At 41.0% G+C, this 17304-nt stretch overlaps 1 protein-coding gene across 1 annotated transcript in view; it reads left to right on the plus strand.

The window, feature by feature from the left end:
* Nucleotides 1-17304, plus strand: part of LOC128743360 (homeotic protein female sterile) — a 420579-nt gene that overhangs the window by 181637 nt on the left and 221638 nt on the right. The gene's annotated exons all lie outside the window — the stretch shown is intronic.

The following is a 17304-nucleotide window of genomic DNA, read 5'->3' on the forward strand; positions in this document are numbered from 1 at the left end:
AAAGGGCAAAACCCGCAATCTGGCAAGGCAGAAATATTGTAATTTGTAATCTAAACATCCCGTTTGATCTGTTTTTTAGGTGAGTAAGAGCAAATCAAACTCCAGGGTGCTATATTCCGGTTTCAGAATCTAAGCTTTTATAATAAGGGGAAACGAGCAATTAACTTTTCGTCGGAAAGCCTAAATACGGGAGCAGTTTTTGGGCCCAAAACAGGATCTCTGTTTTTAGAAATGTAAGGGAAGTACCCCAGCACCGGACAGCTCCCAATACCGGGCACTTCTGATTTTCATAGTTCAAATGATACACCTTAGTAGATAATATGATAAAATAACTAAATAGGGCAAAAAATTACCATGTGTGCTTTTATAGATCAGAGTCATTCATGAAAACAGAGATTTGTTAGCTTTTATCTACCGCCGATCGAATTGTTATGTTTCGGTTAATTTTCGGATCAGCATTACAGTATTATTCGGCCGCATAAAATTTCGTTTTTCATGTATAAAATATCTTTCATTGAATAGTTTTAAAGCTCCATAGTTCATTTTGCCTCAAAGATATTCAATTCGTTAAAAAATGTAAATTGTACTCAATAATCCCCGTCACCCAGTACCGGACACCGAGCCGTCCTTCAATACAGCAAAATGCTTTGCTTGGTTCAGTCAAATTCTTCAATGAAGTCAACATTTTGCAAAAAAATAGATTGTGAAGAAAGAAAACATCACTTATATCAAGCAATAAGAGATTTTAAACATTTTGACATGTATTTTTAAGAACTATAAGCCCTGAATTGGTTTATTTTATGATTTCTATTAAGTGTCCGGTACTGGGAGACACAATTTTTAAGTAATCATTTTTATCAATTTCTCATTTGGCTTCTAAAATGGTTCATCAGTGATGCAAGTACGTGTAACCCATTTTTATTGGAAAATAGTCTTCTAAATTACTAAAGCGAATAATAACTGAAGTTATGCTAAATGTTGATTTTAAACATGCCAAAATCTTTAGGTGTCCGGTACTGGGGGACTTCCCCCTATACACTGCATTCTTCAGAGAATATATTTTCATGAAAAAAATATTTGTTACAAACAAAAAAACTGCTTTTGAAATTTACAGAATTAATGACGACTCATTTCTCCTTAATTCTTGATTGATTTCGCTCCCAATTGTTAAAAGATTAATAATTCTCTACAACGGGTGACAACTGAAATTTTGGAATTTTTGTCTCAAGCTGTCAAAAAAAAACAAAGATACATGAAAAAGATCTGATTTATCGAAATTGAAGATACATTGTCCATCGCTTAAAAAAAGTAGTGTACATTTGAAAACGGTCCGTAATCGGCTGTTCGGCGAAGCTTCCGTTTGATGTCATAACAGGAGCGACGTAGCGATCAACTTTGCGAATGCATCCCTTGATTCTACCAATCAACTGTTTTCAATTCGTGGCTCTTCAGTTATTTTTGTATACCAAGGAACTCAAAATCCCGAAGAAATCTTCGATTAGGAGCACTGAGACAGATTTGTCGGGGCGTGGTTTTTGGGTACAAATGTGATCGAATGAGTATTCAGGAACGACTGTGTTTTTGGCTTAATGCGATGATGCTCTCTCCGGCCAAAACCCGTATTGTCCATCTGCATGATGTTTTTGTAGAAACAGGATCAAAATTTTCTACAAACATTCGTCTGGTAGCCAAACCAGAGGGCTTGTTGTTGAAGGCACGAGGAAGAGAACGATGTCCTTTTGTGTCCATAATTTTGGTTGGTCTTCCACTACCTTGCTTTCGAATAGTTGTTGGGCATCTTAAGACATGGTAAACAGCTGAAGCCGCAACATATTCGCTTTTTAAATGTTGTACCGTATACTTTTTGCCGAGATTTCTGTGGCAGTTCGTAGAAGTATACAACGTGCTCCCGAAATGCTTCTTGTTTCGACGCCATTTTAAGCAAAACTGGGCAAGTATAAAGAAAATAAAAAATATTGACAAAAAGATGAGAGGGAGAGCTAACACATGCATACTCTCATTTCTCTCTGAGCTCGTTTGTTGTTGAGTATAGTGGCCTCGAAAAAATTCCAAAATTTTAGTTGTCACCCGTTAGTAAGAAAAACAGAGTGAAAGCTCAGAAACTCAAGCGCGGTACGGAGAATTTAGCAGTTCGCACATTTGTTAGCGATACTAAAAAGAACGAAGTGCAGAATATAGAGAAACACCTGGATGATATCTAGTGTAAATGAAAATAATTATGAAAATGGTCATAACTATAATCTTTTTAGTCACCATACGATCACTGTACTGTACTGATGTACTGTAACCTACATTCCAAAAGAAGTAATTTGAATGGCGTCTACAATTTATATTATTGCTCAACCATTACCATTATATTCATCAAATCCTACGCTTCAAATATATGTATGGAGAATTACTCGTTTTCGTATGGTGAACATTCTTAACGACCTATTGTTTTTATGGTGACTTGACGAAGAATCATAATTAATATATTTGATATTATTCCAGGCAACAGTTCTGATACGGCAAGGCACCATTTAACAAATTGGATTTGTTAAATTTGGAAGATAGAAGATAATATTTATGATTAACTATGGTCTTCAATGCTGGTCGCAGTGATAATGTTCATACAAAAAACTCAGAGTCTTCAAGTATTCAACGGTCCCTAACAGGTACATTCGGCATCAACTTTTCAAAAAGGCCAATTTGCAAAATACAAACAAGCCGAGTGAGAGTTATTTTCTGCTTTACTAGCATAGGGAAATAGCCTTTTGGTGACAATATTCGGCTGGACAATAGACGCTTACTGCGAAGGAATATTACAATGCGGCTTTCTGCCTTTTTTGGTGCCACATTGTGCATTTTATTACACACGCGGAGGCGAAAATTAGTAACAAAACCGCAATAAGAGAGTAATAAAATTAACACGGTTAAGTTTGTTTAACGTCACTTTTTCGATGCAAATTCGTGCAAAGTGGCCAAATGAGCTACAGTATCCCCCCGCTAATCCGACACCCAATAATCCGACGACTCGATAGTCCGGATCTCGCTAATCCGGAAAATTCCGAATTAAAACGTATTGTACTTGACTTCTTTCAATCGAACACTACCTTCGTTTGGAGTCTCCGTTAAAGTCAGAATGGCACTCTTTCTAACTAAATGGAAATGGTACATGATGCTGCTTCTAACTACGTTCACTTTTGCCATGGCTATAGTATTTTCATTGCTATTCTCCATAGACTGATGTGCTTGCGCTTATTTCGACACTAACTAAGAATTTTAAAGTATTTTGTTGACGAAAATGAGTATTACCGAGTATAAAACAAAGTTATTGCGTACTTACGACAAATATTTTCAAAAATTTCCGGAGTTGTTTACGTATGGACGTAAACAAAACCACATTTCAAACTCACGCTGACGTCAGTTTGACTGTCGGATTATCGAGTCAAAATTCGCTAATCCGGCTATAAATTTGTCGGATTAGTGGGGCAGTACTGTATCACCATTGGTGACAGGGACCGAAACGGTTACACTTTTTCTATACATCTACCAGCATGCAATGCCATGTCATACTCGTAACCAATACCATCGCTCTGCACTGTTTCTGTATCGATAGTGTCTATCCCTTTTAAGTGTCGAGACTAGCCCGAATGCGTACATGATAATAAGCATACATTTTCGTACGTCAGCTGACCATTCATACAAAATGTGTAGAAATGACATGCAATCGCTGCTTTTTGCTTACAGTTGTAGTTAGAATAGTATGGAGAAGTTGTAGTTGGAATAGTATGGAGAAGTGATAGAGGATAAGGTGTATTGGGGAGGTTCTTATTGAAAACCGTGTTGTTTGGGGGAAAGCTGTAAGTTTGGTTCACGTGCGCAACAGCAAAAGAGAATACAAAAAAGTGTCTTCAAGACTGGTGACATTATCTCCCCGATACCGAAGAGTGTACGACACGTAAAACAAATCTCGGGTAACTTTTCAAATAGACCTAAGTGACACTGAGAGATTCTCTTCGCGTCTCCTCTCTTCCGTCTTTCATGGCTACATAAATGCATAGAAAAGGAAATATTCAAAACATTTAGCTAACTAGTGACTCCGACCACCGTTTTATGCAAAGCTGATGTGTTAAAATGCATTAGGATCGCCGTAAAAAGCGAATCTCTCAAAGAGAATCTCTCATTGTCACTTAGGTCTATTTGAAAATTTACCCGAGAAATGATGTTTTCGTTGTTCTTGCATTTTTGCTCGGTGCTTGTGTACCAGTAACATGTCGCAAGACTGGGAGCAAGAAAAAATGGTAAACGTCTTCAAATTTTTATCACCAACCAGTACATTTTTAGTCCACAATGTAATAAAAGTATACGGGGAAGACTTGTCGACAGCCAGGAAGCCCGGATCGGGGTAACATCAAAGGCTAAAAGTTGCAGCAACGACAAAATAAAGTGGTCTACGCTTTAAAGCAGAACTCCTATTTTTTATTCGAAATATTGAAAACAAGCGGAGAATGTTGTCTACAACCGTTGGTGTATATGGCAACTGGAAAGAAGGGAAAGGTGGCAGATATTTTCAAGCAAATGAAAATGTCGAAGTTTGTTAAGAAATATCTGATTTAACAGGCTTTCTGTAACTCCTGTAGTTTGCCTTTTCTGAATCAATACGATTGTTCCGCGCTGACTTGATCGAATTTGGCATCCTAGCAGTGCGGTATAACTGCCATGGAACTCGGTGTGACTCGCGCTATTTCAAGCAATCGTTTTCATTCAACTCGTGGAGCAGCACGTGGAGTTCCTCTCTTTCTAGTGCCGATGGAGTTGTTAAAGTGTTGAAGAAAACCGTTTTCGTCGCACTAACGTCCGGCATTTTTACCGGACACATCGGCCCACCGTAGCCAACCGAATTTCGCCAGATGTACGATAGGAATCACTCCAAGCAGTGTCTGTAGCTTGTGATTCATACGCCTTCGCCATTTTCCACTTTTAATTTGAACTCTGCAAATTATGCCAATTATCGTCACAGCACCTTCCGCGCCGTGAGCAGCGTCACAACTTCAAGTCCATAAAGAAATATCGGTCTAATTAGGGTTTTGTACATTGTCAGCTTCGTACGGTGCATGCTCCTTGATCGCAACGTTTTGCGAAAGGCATGATATCAAAGCCATTTGGGAAGTCATGGAGTTGACCATTGGTGAAAATCGTGCCCGCATTACGATGTCCGCTCGTTGGATCACCGCCTCAAGTGCGATGTTGAACAGGATGCTGGATAAACCGTCACCTTGTCTCAACGTGTGGCGAGGCCACATATCGAAAGGACTCGAAAGTATCCCTGAGAAACGCACGAAACGCAGCACTCGATCCAATTTTGCTCTGATCAGTCGCGTTAGTTTGACCGGAAAGCTGAGTTCGTGCATTATCTGCCGTAGCTGGTCTCGATCAACTATATCCCATACTGCTTTAAAGTCTATAGAGATGTGATGCCTGGGCACGTTATACTCCTGACATTTCTGCAAAATCTGTTGGCTGATAAAAATTTAGTCTGTAGTTGAGCGATCCCCCATGAAGCCTACCTGGCAATTCCCTACGAAACCCTGTGCTATCGGTGACCGAATAATAGGATCTAAGAAAGTACCTTAAAGTGGCGTTTACCGGTGCTATGCCGCGATAGTCGCGCCAGTCGAGTCGATCACCCTTTTGTGTATGGGACAAACCATTTCATCCATCCAAAATAGCTTCTTCTCCGCTCAAATCTTGGTAATAACCCAGTGAAGAGCCGTTGATAGCTCTGTTCTCCTTTTAGTGTTGTTTACTCCTCCGGATCATGATCAACTGGTTCTTTGCACGTCGTTATTAGGCCAAGTTCTCCGTATTGATAATGCTCAAATAATTTTTTCAAGCAATTTTTTTCTCGTCACCCTATCAAACCAACCAATCATCATACTGCAGGGCCCTTCATCTAGGGTTCTCCGAGCGTATTCTACCCCAACCGTCTTCGAGGTTTGTACTTAAGTACTCGAGTACTTAACTTCTCGAAAGAAGGTAGTGCCTCGTCCAGTATTTGCGCATAGTTCAGCGGAAGAGAACGGCTTTGACGTGTTGACAGTTTTAAGTGCACATGCACTGCTACTAGGTAATGATCAGAGTCAATATCCGCACCTCGTAAGAAACAATATTCGTCATGTTAGAGGAGAATCGGCCATCTATGGGAACGTGGGAAATTTGGTGCATCGTTCGTTGGTTAGGTGATCTCCAGGAGGTTTTGTGGATATCTTCGCGTGGGAAAAAGTTGCTTCAGAACACCAGGCTTTGAGAAGCTGCGAAGTTCATATATCGTTGGCTGTCATCGTTCGTGACAATGTGCAGGCTCTGGAGCCCGATCGCCCCCAGGCAACAACTTGGGTTTCATTAAACTCTTATGATGGCATTTAAGACCAAAAATGGGCATGAAAACCGCCATAAGAGCACAACTAAACTTACATTGTTACTTGGGCCGCTCTATACATTGCTTCCCAGCCGACCTGGGCATTCAGATCCCCGATGACAATCTTGATGTCCTGTGGTGTCGTACATTGCCTCCAGCTTCGCGTAGAACGCTTCCTTTTCGTCGTCGGGTTTACTTTCGTGCAAGCAGTGCACGTTAATGATGCTGTAATTGAAGAAATGGTCCTTTAGTTTCAATACACACATTCTCTCGTTGATCGCCTTCCAATCTATCACGCGATTCCGTATTCTGCTCAACACTACAAAGCCCGTTAACAGTTCGGTGGTAGTGCCACTGTTCTGGTAAAATGGGCCTTTCCACCGTGGATCTTCCAAACCTTCTCTCCATTACGCTATTTCCTACAGAGCTACGATGTCAAGTTTACGGGGTTCAAACTGTTCGAGCAGCACCTGGTCGCCACCTGCGAAATTTAGCGCAGTTCCAAGTACCGAGTATCTAGTCGACGTCCTTGTTTCGTCACCTAGGTCGATGCCGAATATTCCGATTCGTCATGCAGCTGCCATGTTAGGTGCCAAGACAACACAGTGCCTCCTTCCCTTAGTTTCCACCGGGGTGGGATACCCGATCTCCACTAGGGTTGCTCGTATTCCGGCTGGCACCATGAGGAGGTAGGTATTGGAGTGGCTGGATAAGAGGCTGAAGACCACTATTGGAACTATGCTACGCATTATCCAGCTCTTCGTCAACCAAATCCCCATATTGTAGTTTATTAATTTTTTTTTGTTAGATTATAGTCACTTTAACAGCTTAAGTGATTCGTGACTTCTGCGTGGTTGGGATTTGAATCCGGGTCCTCGGCGTGAGAGGCGTGAATGCTAACCACTACGCCGGGACTGACCCCCTTTTATTAAAATTGTGTATACTAAAGTACAAGTTCTATATGCAAACCACAACCTAAATTAGCAGTAAGGATCCCATACCCAAAATCACCGCAAAAATATGCATAAGATGATCTGCAGACACTATTGTTGATAATATGCAAATGTGAATGATGTAAGCGAATGTAGTATAAATTTTACAGTATCTCGGTAAGATCCTGGATAAAATTCGACCAATTTCGAGCTAAAGTTTATCACATATACTTTTTAAATATTATAAAAATTTTCTGAGTACTGGTTAAGCAATGGATGAGTTATCTCTCTGACGAATACCAGTTTGATAGGACAATCAAGACGGCAAAACGTGTAATCAACGAACGAAGTCCGGCCCACAGCAAGTGAAAGCACTTTGAGTAATTGAATTCCTCGGCAGCTTTATTAGGTTCGTTCCGATGATAGTAACCTGGACAGAAGTAGTTTGTAGAATACGAACGAACAGGTCTACCAGATTTTTCATTAATTAGCTCGGTCCATTTCAAACGAGTTCTCCATCAACCGGGCTTTAGGTGGTAGAGAAAAAAAATGCTTGGTAATAATTTTATAATTACTATTTCTTTGCAATCCATGATAAGAAAGTTGAAATCATCGAAATACTTTATGGAGCATACACCGTGATAACTTTTACCGTTTTACGTTTTACCGTGATAACTAGTTGTTCAAAGCTAAAGTTAAGGATCACCACAACGAGTATTTTCTCACCAGGTTAAGTTATTCAACTACGCTTCTAGACACCACTGCACTGCTGGCAAAAATCCCCATTCACTAATCAGGCAGCGAGTGCATTTTGAAAAGCGTGAAATCAATAAATCAGTATATCAACGGCTCTGTGGAATACAATGTTTTTCTACAGCAAATATTGGCTCAAGTGATGCTTCGACATATCCACAAACGAACAACGACACATCGACTTGCGACACGCCAGGTTTCAAGTCGGTTCCTCAGTGCACACCGACACGTTCGTGTGTGGCACAAATGCATCGATAATTGATTTAAATCAATAAACAGTATCGGAATTGTTTGGAACAAAATGTTACATTCCCCGCCCGATCAGCCAATGTACCTAGTTGTACGGGGATTACAGCTGATAGTACTCCACTCTCACTCAGGATGCATTATGGATGAAATGGGGAATTTAATATCAGGGGTACTTCAGATTTTCTTTGTCTCTCTACTTTGTTCGAAGAGATAAATGAAATGCATTGCAGTTAACTGAGTTTGCAGTTATTGTGTATTGTAAAATTTTATATTGCAAGTTTATCAAAAAAGTGCAAAATTTTTGAGCGACTTGGTAGAATCTCTTTTCCATTAAATTCTACTAGTTACGATGTAGTAGGCATTTCTCATAAAACAAAATTTGTAAAAAATTTAGAATGTCACGTACCTATATGATTTTAATTTTAATTTTTTACTTTTATAACACAATCGTATAAACAGTTTTTTAACCCTGAAAATATCACATATTTCAACTATCGTTTCTACTAAGCGCAGGACCATTTCAGCAGCCGTAGTAACAAAACTCGTTCATCTTGTTCTCTGTCACTTTTTTGCCAATAAACTCAATCATGGGAATATTGAAACGAATGACTCGAACGTTTCGGTTTCATTTGCAGCAAATTCCTGTTCGTCATGGAAGCTGCCAACAAACACCAACTCCTACATCGAGTCTATCATTGTCTACCAATGTCTTCGTACTAGGTATATGTTACGAGGAATGCTGAATAACGTGAAGATATACTCCGCCCTGGGAGAGGGTTAGCTAGTACATTAAAAGAGGAAAGCAGTCAGTGGTCCGGAAACCACACCACACTAATTTCTGCGAGCACGATTTACGCGACCATTTGTCATTTTTATCGCGCTCGACAAAAATCACGCGTCGCGCTTAATGATTTCGTGAACCATAAAGACGTCCACTTTAATGGGGGCCAGATTCAATTTAGCATGGCTTTCCTCGCGGATACACGGCGATACGTGTTCCAGGGTGCCCCGCAACAAAAAGGCAGTGGCAGATTCCGAGAACTAATCCGAGCACTGAATAAATCATCGTGTAAGGATTTGTTTTATTCGATTGAGGAAAGGATGAATGATGTGCGGAGAAATTATCCGTCCGAAATAATGGACATAATATTGCGGATACGACAAGTTTTGTTTATTGCTGTTTTGGGTTTATTTTGATTTTCCAAATTGCTGGCAGCATATTTTGAATGAATAATGAGGATGAAAACCATTTGTTGTCACAGGTTGTATCCACAATATGCGTGCAGGATGTGCCGAAAAGTATTCATGATCCGCTCTCGGTACGTATCGGTCTGTTTCGAGCTCCGACGAGTGTCAAACTTGGAACGCCCAAATGATGTGTTTATTAGAACGACGCGTTGCCGGTGATATGTGGCCACCGGCACACATTTTATTAGGTAGCAAACTTTTCATTCGTATGTTCGAACTATAAACTTAGCAAAACCTAAATCAGTACTATACGTTTCGTACATGTTCAGTCCACATTATATTTTATAGTTGAGGGTCCACGTAAGTTTGATAATCCGCAAGTTGCAAAACTGTATTTTGCACAAGTTTAAAAACTATAATGCTCATAAAAGTTTTGAACATTTAGCTCAAACTAAATTTATCACAATTTTCAACGGGAAATATTCTCAATTCGGGTGTACACTCGTTTGTGAAAATAGCCGTAGGTTAAAGTACGGGTTTGAAGTAATTTTGCTACATTCAAATAACTAAATTAGGATGCACACACATATGCGTCATTTACTTTGAATTCTGATGAAAATAAACATATAAAGTACAGCAAGCAGAGCAGGTCACACGAAAAAAAACGATTGCTTCAGGAAGAGGAGGTGGTTCTGGAAAAACACCAACCAAACGCAATCGTAGTAAGGTTAAACGTTTCTTGCTTCCACGAGGAATTCATAAAGAATCACATTTGAGAATGGTAATGACACCCATTCCCAATTGACTGGCATGAATATGCTGGCATTTGGTTCGCATATGGAAAGCTTCCCGCTTCCAGTATTCTAGCAGTATAGCAGTCAATGGTAGGTGGCACACAAAAATATGTGCGAATTTATAAAGCTGGAACGTGGTGGCGAAATATATATATTTAGCGCTCTGTAAAAACTTCACCGGTTCAAGGAGTGGCACGGTCAGGGAAGAGGACGAAGTGTGGACTCGAGAAAAGTATGTCAGGGTGTCAACAAACAATGTAAACAGCAGCAGATAGAAGCTGTGCCACGTGGCCACAGGCCACCGCCACGTGGTACCAGTCGGAATACGAGCAACCTTAATGCAGATCGGGTAACCAACCCCGCTGGACACTAAGGTCTATGCCAACAGTGAAGGAGGCACAGTGTTGTGTCAACACTATAAGATGGTAGCCACGATGGCTATCACGAGACTCGGTAGCAGACTAAATCCAACACACTAAAGAGAATCAAGAAAATTCCACTCCGGACATTCGGCACGGACAAAGGCGATGAAATATGGACACGGAATGTTTGCTTGGTACCAGGAACTGCAGATCACTAAATGTCGTTGGTGGCGACAGGGTGCTGATCGATCAGTTAGAACCCCGAAAGTTTGGTATCGTGGCACTGCAGGAACTAGATGCTTCGACCCTCGAAAATGGATGAAGTATGATACGCTCGGCCGCAACCGCGATGCTAAGCGAGGAAACCCCGAGCCTACGTAATAATTGGTTTGATGGGGAATGCCAGCAAGCGATAGAGAGAAAACAGAGCTTGGAAAAACTATCTAAGCATATTTACGAGATAAAATTTAGGCAAGTATTGACGAGCGCGGAATGAGTTGACCACGATCATGAGGAGGAAAAAGCGACAAAAGGAAGACAGAGATCGTGAAGAACTAGAACAACCATTCCGGCCAACAGGATCTAGGAGAAGGTGTCCCAAACTCGTGAGGGCTACACACCTAAACCTGACATATGTAGGGACGAGGGAGGGGATCTAATCACAAACGAGCGTGAGGTTATCGACAGGTGGTAACAGTTCTTCGATGAACATCTCAACGGTGATGTAGCAGAAGGAGACACAACGGAATTTAACCTAGGAATGCCTACAAACAACAACAGTACGCAGCTCCTGATTTCGGAAAGATCCGGTGAGAAATGAGTCAGTTGAAAAATAATAGAGCCGCCGGAAAGGACCGACTCTCAGAAGAACTCGACAAAAACGGTCAAGAACCGCTAGCAACAGCACTTCACTGGATAATTTTAAGAATTTGAGAAGCTGTAGTCTACATCTACAAATAGGGCGACCGGCTAGATTGCTGTAACTACCGCGGCATTACGCTGGTCGACAGCGCCTACAAGGTGCTATGTCAGGGGATTGAGGACGAAAGTGGACGATATCTTCTTGGCTTCTCGTGATTGCTGTTTTGATGTCATCATATTGACGGAAACCGGACTCAACGACACCATTAATTCTGTGCAGCTATTCGGTCCAACGTTTTTCGCTGCGACCGTTCGTCCTGTAATAGTGATAAGCGGAGCTTTGGAGGTGTATTGATCGCTGTCGCCCGGCAGTACCCCTGCGTTGCCCTCACGTCAGCACAAGCAAGTAGGTTAGAGCAAGTCTGTATTACCACGAATATTCATGGGTTGAAAATTTTATTTGGTGCTGTGTACATTCCTCTCGACAAAAGCCAGGATCCTGTTGTTATTGAATCGCACGTTTCTTCTATTCATGAATTGTGCGAAAAAAAACCCTAAACTGGTGCTATACTCATTTGCGGTGATTATAATCAACCACGCATTATTTGGAAATACAATGACGACATGATAAATCACACTGCGAGTGCGGTTTTAGTTGACGGAATGGATTTCCTCAACCTCCAACAAGCCAACTTGAAACGTAATCATCTCGGAAGGGTGCTTGATTTAGTTTTTTATTCTGCAGACCACGTTGTACCCATTGACGAGTGCGTTGCACCACTACTTTCTGTTGACTCTCATCACCCCCCATTGTTGATTTCGTTACCCGCTTTAAATGACCACTCCGAGAATCATACACCTTCAGAAAATGAATGACGAAAATTAAACTACCGCAAAATAGATTTTGGCCTGCTCTCTTAACATTTACTTAACTATGACTAATCTTCTTGAAATGAGCGAAGTGGATGACATGGCCAATTTATTCTGTAACGCTATTAACCGGTGGCTTCAATCAAATTTGCCTTTTGTTAAGCAACGTTCCACACCGCCCTGGAGTACTAATCGTTTACGAGCCTTAAAACGTTCGCGCAATACTTGTTTACGTAAATACCGACGCCGTAAATCCGCAGAATTAAAACGTGAATATAAACGTACCAGTGACGAGCTTAACGCCTCCCTGTATAAGTCATATGTTCTCCGTGTGCAAACTAACCTGCGAAGAAACCCTAAAGATTTTTGGAGTTTTGTAAACTCGAAACGCAAATGCAATTCTATTCCCCCAGAAGCTGGTTTGGCTGCATTGAATGTTCCCGAAGGACTCGTCGACCTCGACACTTTCGAAATTACTCCAGTGATGATTGTTGAAGCAGCTCGTAGATTGAAGCGACCATTTTCCCCCGGACCTGATGGAATCCCAGCCGCTATTTTTTGTCGCTGCGCATTTGAGTTATCCGTACCACTTCGTTGTATTTTCAACAAGTCTTTTGCACAAGGAAAATTTCCTAGTATTTGGAAACGATCCTTTATGTTTCCCGTTCATAAGAGTGGCGATCGTCAGAATGTTAGGAATTACAGAGGAAATGTCTGCAGCTTCCAAACTTTTTGAAATTATTGTGGGCACTGCCATGCTTAACCGTACCAAAAATTATATATCAGCCCACCAGCACGGGTTCATGCCTGGTCAATCGGTTTCCACCAACCTACTCGATTTTACCTCCTTCTGCATCACGCAACTTGAAGAAAAAGCACAAGTCGACGCAGTTTACACTGACATAAAAGCTGCATTCGACCGGATCGATCATCGCATCCTATTACGGAAATTGCATCGTTTGGGAGCCTCAGAGCAGCTATTGACTTGGCTTGAATCATATTTACGCTATAGAGTCTTGCAAGTCAAGTTAGAATCTACTGTTTCATCTGTGTTTACAAATAAGTCTGGTGTTCCTGAAGGAAGCAATATGGGGCCCTTGCTGTTCATATTGTTTTTTATCGATGTAGTTATGCTACTAGAAATTGGATGCGCACTTATTTACGCTGACGATCTTAAACTGTTTCTTACCGTGCGCTTCATCGACGACTGTCGTCAACTCCAAAGATTGTTAGATGGCTTCGTGAATTGGTGTAAGATCAACTACTTGATAGTGAACACAGCAAAATGTGAGGTAATAACTTTTCATCGCACTCAAAACCCTATCATCTTTGACTACAATATAAATGGAAAGCAAGTAGAGTAGAGCAAGTTAGCGACCTCGGCATCTTACGCGACTCCAAACTTATGTTTAACGCTCACCGATCTGCTATTATTTCCAAAGCATCCCGACAGCTAGGATTTATCTCCAAAATCGGAAGAGATTTTAAGGATCCTCACTGCTTGAAATCTTCATACTGTGCACTAGTCCATCGCCTGCGTGATTTTGCAACCACATCAGCTCACCTGGATTCTAAGAATCGAGCACATCCAAAGACGATTTATCCGTATTGCCCTCAGAGAGTTGCCTTGGAGAGACCCAGAGAATCTTCCTCCTTATCGTGAACGTTGTCTTCTGCTCGGTTTGGACACACTAGAACGGCGCAGAAAAGTTCAGCAGGCAACGTTTGTAGCAAAAATTTTGAACAACGACATTGATTCGCCGACGCTGCTTTCGGAGCATCTCAAAGATCTCTGCGAACTACGGCTTTATTGCACACTGAATTTCACCGAACCACGTTTGGGTACCACGAACAAGTGACGTCATGTATCCGGATGTTCACTCGGGTTAAAGAACTGCACGAATTTGGAGAGCCTACTCGAATTTTTGTTCAAAAATTGTCAAGAACTGATGCTTTGTAAGAGTTTGTGTGACCTTCATGAAGACATTGTCAGATGAATGTATCAAATAAAATAAATAAATAAATGTCAGATTTTGTTGCGTCGTAGAGCAGTACCAGGTGGGTTTTATGGGGCCCGTGCTACTACGGATCAAGTTTTTAGTCTCCGACAATTCCTCCAGTAATGTCGAGAGTACAACGTACCCATGCATCATCTTTTTGTGGACATCAGAGCAGCATACGACACAGTTGAAAGCGAACAGCTATGGCATATAATGCACGAGTACGGTTTTTCAGACAAACTAACGCGGCTGATCATAGCTGATGTGCTAAGTGCGCGTTTCGGGGATACTCTCAAGTCCTTTCGAATCGCGCAGAAGGTTGCGGCAAGGGGATAGAATGTCCTGTGTGTTATTTAATATCGCTATTGAAGGTGTGACCCGCCGAGCGGGCATCGAAACGAGAGGTACGAGCTTCAGCAAGAGTTGCCATCTCCTAACCTTCGCAGACGACCTCGACATCATTACTAGAAACCTTGGAACGACGGAGGCCAACCTATGCCAAACTAAAAACGGAGGCTTGGAGGAAAGGTTTACACATCAATGCGTTGGAAACGAAATATATGATAGGAAGAGGGTCCACAGAAAGCAACGTTTGTCACCCACGGACAGTGACTATTGACGACGATGAACTGGAAGTGATCGGTGAGTTTGTATATTTGGGAACTCTGATCACCGCCGACTATAATACGAGAAAGGAGATCTAATTCAAGCTGAAACTCGAGCCTACTTTTCCTTCCGCAAGACACTTCGATCAAGGAGCATACGCCGCCGCACAAAGCTGACTATGTATAAAACGCGAATCAGACCGGTAGTTCTTTACGGACTTGGGACAGTAACCTTGCTTACGGAAGACATACGTGCACTTGCCGTATTTAAACGAAAGGTGCTGCGGAGTATTTTTGGCGGAGTGCAAACGGATAGCGGAGAGTGGCGTAGGCATATGAACGACGAGTGGCATGAACCAGTTGGAGAGATTCCCATCGTACTCGTGACGAAAGTTGGGAGACTACGGTGGGCCGGACGACTGTGCATTGAAATCCGTTCTCTTCAAAAACCTCACCGGATCAAGAATAGAGGCACCCAACGTGCTAGATGGTTGAAGCCGACTTGCGGGTGTCGAGACGCGCAACGAATTGGCGACGAGCCACCTCGGCTCTCGCGTGGTAAAGTAGTACACACGAAATCTCTCCATATCTTGTATCTTTCAGCCTTTTGAGGTTCAGAGGCAAAAATAATAATTTTTGATACCTAATAGTCCTAATAATTTAATAGTTTTTAATTAAAACAATTAGGGGAGAGTAGTCAACAGTGAGACAACAGGAATAGTGAGTCAACGGAAATAGCTACGCGATAAAATATTCAAGATCCATGATATTTTTATGGAAAGTAACAGTTTTTAACTTACAACCTGATTTTTAAATATATTTTTCAACAAAAATCATTTTTAGGGGTTCAAAGTAATTTTTTGTGATCATTTACAAGTGATTTTCAACAACAAAATACATATTAAGGCATTTGCAAATCATTTCAAAAGTTTTTGTCTTTATTTCGTAGACTTTTGCTTGAAATTTTTATGACACACAATGCAAAACTAGTTATTCCTTAATATTTTAATTTATTGTCTATCATACGCGATCAATCAAAGTGAGCTGAGGTCTATTTAAATGCTTTTTATCATTAAAGAAGTCCTACCAGCCAAATATCCTACGTTTTTTCGTGCGACGAAGAGGAAAATGTCGACTAATCGTTTTAATTTCCGTCATTTTTAAATGAAAACAACTCACCCAAGGCATTGTCGTTATTCTACAGCCAGGAAAACTTGCCTGACCTGCAGAAATTTTGCAGAATAACATTTGTCATGCCGTCCTACACAAATACATGCGCGTTAGCTTTGTAAACATTGTTGTGATTTTTAGTTCGGACGCTGAAAAATTTTGAAACGGTACGACGAATTTAAGAAATAAAGTCAGTTGTGCAAATTCAATAATATGCTTTAATAATCGCTTTTCACTGATTTCAAAGTTCACGGATCGGAAGGTAAGTGTCAAGTGTCAAATCATCACAAGAACTTTTGGAGTATTTATTAAATCCATCCAACAAGTGTTGAAAATTAGAATGGCTTTACTTACTACGACGCGAATTAGAAATAAACCCAATATATTCCCGATCCGTAAAATAGGTTCGAAGCAGAACGTAGCTAATTATCGAGTACTCGTTTCACTCTATGCCAATGGGAAGCTTTTCGAACTTATTGTACTCTACTACTTAAACTTAACTAACTTTTCTCGTTATATTGATGGTACCCAGCATGGTTTCACGCCCAATCGGTCACCTGCACCAACTTGGTTTCATGCACATTCTTCATCGCTCACTCATTGCAAAAACATCTCCAAGTTGATGCAATCTACACCGACTTATCGGCAGCTTTTGTTAAAATCAATCACCAGATTGCAGTAGCAAAACTTCAGCAACTTGGAATAAATGATAATACGTTGTGCTGGTTGAAGACCTACCTCACAGGGCGTTCAATGTCCGTCCAAATAGGTGGCGTTATCCCATCACCCTTCTCTGCCACATCTAGCGTACCTCAAGGTAGTTATCTGGGGCCGTATATCTTTCTGCTTTAGCTGAACGATATCAATTTTACACTGAATTGTATGAAATTATCATATGCAGATGATTTCAAACTCTTTGCAATTATCAGAAACAACACAGTTGCTGAGTTCTTACAAATGCAGCTGGATTATTTCGGTGACAGATGTATAACGAATAGAATGATCCTAAATGCCGCCAAGTGCTCATGTACTTATTTTACACACAAAAGTTCAATTTTGTTTTTTTTTTATTTTTATCAATGGTGGAGAAGCGTTTGAT

Source organism: Sabethes cyaneus, chromosome 3 (assembly GCF_943734655.1).
Source record: "Sabethes cyaneus chromosome 3, idSabCyanKW18_F2, whole genome shotgun sequence".
NCBI classification, from domain to species: domain Eukaryota; kingdom Metazoa; phylum Arthropoda; class Insecta; order Diptera; family Culicidae; genus Sabethes; species Sabethes cyaneus.